Source organism: Humulus lupulus, chromosome X (assembly GCF_963169125.1).
Source record: "Humulus lupulus chromosome X, drHumLupu1.1, whole genome shotgun sequence".
NCBI lineage: Eukaryota > Viridiplantae > Streptophyta > Magnoliopsida > Rosales > Cannabaceae > Humulus > Humulus lupulus.
Window position 1 is genome coordinate 88,371,873 of NC_084802.1, and position 2,778 is coordinate 88,374,650.

Below are 2,778 nucleotides of genomic sequence, written 5' to 3' on the forward strand. Positions count from 1 at the left end.
TGGGTTCATTTGGCACCAAAAATGGAATTTGGAAGCATTGGAAACAGGTTGGAATCGAAGTAGTCGAAGAAGAAGGTTTCAGGGGAGTGCTGATCTAGGGGTAGCGCTACAGCGCCCACCCTAGGGCGCTATAGCGCTACACAGGATTGTTGTTGGGCGGTGTTGACGCGATTCTTCGCCAATAGGTAATTAATAGAATAAGAGAATGGGATTAGTGCTAAGTAATGAACCGTAACAGATGAATGATCTTGAAATAAAATGGTGATACGAATACTTTTTTAGGTGGTTCAAAGGTTAAAATCCTTCTACTCCACCAACCAATATTATTGCTAGTTTTCTAGTATTCTTTACAGGGTATTTCTTTACACAATAGAATCCAACTCTTTGCAACTCCCAGGATCTCCATATTTATAAGAGAGGGCACCTGAGGGTTGGCAAAGGGGGGTCATCCCATGACCTTCTTACCCATCATGTCACTTCTGCGACATTCATGATTAATTCCTAAAACTTGACAAATGAAGTGTGGTCTAATCAGTAGGTAAGGGGGATAATGGGCCGCACGGCCCAACCCAGCCGTGGGTGCCTGAACACGCACGTTTAGGCTGCGTGTCCGAGAATTCAGGGATATATTAGACACATGATGTCTGATATATGCACGTTTACATTGTGTGGCTGACTTTATAAAGGGTCACAGCTTCCAACTCAAGCACGTGCATCCTCGAGTTGGATGTCTTCTTAGCCTGTGGTGTCTATACTTCTGACCCGACTCCTTAGTAACCTTAGCAAGCCCTTTGGTTATCTCGAGCTAAAGAGGTGGGACCTGGTAACAGCAGCTCCGGGTACGTGTCATCCACATGGCTGATATAATTATGCCATACCTCAGCTCGCTAATAGCCCGTGGAGAATTAGGGTGTACATTTGCCCCCCAAGCCCCTGCTCGTGGCACACGACGCCACCTGGGGCCACAGTGGGGGCTTTTAGGCTTCCTTGTGGACTCTTCACATCCCGCCCATTACGCAGGCGTCGAATACGTGGAGCATCGTGGTTGGTGACGGTACGTCTTCCGAGAACCGCATTAAATGGCCTAGCCTATACACGGCCGTCGTTTCGCCTTTCGAGTAGAGAGCCTCGTATCCTACATCAAGGCGATCCAACGGCCATCCCCACTTGGCCTCTTACATATATAAAAGGGGTGGCCACCTTACGCATGGGCCACCCGTTTATTTGAAAATTTTCTTATTTTCCCATCTTCTTCTTCCTTCTCACTCTCAAAAAACCCTCTCTTTCTTCTGGTTACTGTTCCCAGCATTCCAGAAGTTCAGGCGCAAGAGCTCCTTTGAGGCTTTGGCACCAGCTATTTCAACAAGGCTCCAACCCAGACGACCCTTTCGGCCTCCTCACCGCAAAACATTCTGTAAGTTCTTCGCTTATGCATGCTTTAAATTTCCTCTTCACTGTTGCTTAGGTAAATTGTGTATGTAGCCGCATGCAACATTCTGTTGGTTTTTGTGGGTATGATAGGCGTAGGTTTTTATTCTAGGGCATCGATCATAGAAAAAACCATTTAGGAGCATGACTTATAGGGTACGCTTTCTGGGGAAATTTTCTGGGTACGATTTTTGGGTATGCCTGTTTGAAATTCCAGCCTTTTGGGTGCAAAACAGGGTAGCTTAGGGGACACGCTTCACAGGCGATTTTGCACTGTTTGCCTACTGAAACTTTCCTTCCAAGGAAAACTTTTATCCTGACCCTCCTGACACACGGATTTTGAGTTATCGGGGATCCACTGGGAGTACAGGCGCGTGTTCATAGAACCGCGTGGTCTCACTCTCCACGAGCAGAGATTACCTCAGCCCGTGTAAAGGAAACACTTCGCACCAGATTCTTTCCTATGCTTAGGTCGCCTTTTCTAAAATTTCTTCTTTTTTTCGTTAGGCGACCAGATGGGACCAAAGAAGAATGCCCTTAAGAAGACTGCTGGCAGCTCGTCTTCTCAACAAGCCAAGGGAAAGGAGGTAGTCATGGACTCTCCAATCCCCGTTTTCGGTCCAGCCGTGGAGCAGGAGCTCGAGGTGGGGCCCGACGCTTTCTTCAAGGCTGAGAGGATCGTCTCGAAGATCACCAACCAGGAGAGAGTGAATAAGATATTCCTTTCCCACAACATTGAGATTGGGAGGGGCGCCCTAACCGCTCAACCTCCCCTAGAAGGTGAGCGGAGCTGCGCGCCGCTCGATGAGGAATACGCGACCTGGAGTTATGAGCACTTCAAGGCTGGGGCCTTCCTTCCGCTGGACCAGTACTTCACGAATTTTCTCAACTACGTGAAGCTGCCTCCTTTCCAGCTCCCCCCTAACTCCTACCGTTTGTTAGCGAGGTTGAGATATTTATTCCTGAAGCAGGAATGGGAGGTCCCCACGCCTGCGGACATCCTTTACTTTTTCTGCCTCAAGGCCAGCCCAGAGCAGAGGGGGCGAGGCGACGGGTTCTACTATCTAACCCGTTTTCCAAACACGGCTGCGGTCATCGAGCTGTCCAGCCACCCCAATGACTTTAAAGACCAGTTCTTCATGTCGAAGGGGTTTCGCAATTGCGAACATCACTATTTCAACCGCCCTCGTAAGTGCCCTTTGCTCTTAGCTCGTAAGTTGATTATTGATTATCTTCCTTTATTAGCTCCTGACTTAGAGACAACCATGCAGCCATTTTTGCGAGGACGACTAAGTCCGTGACCCTCGGGGGTCAATACAAGACACTGGCGGGGCTACCCCCCAGCGAAAA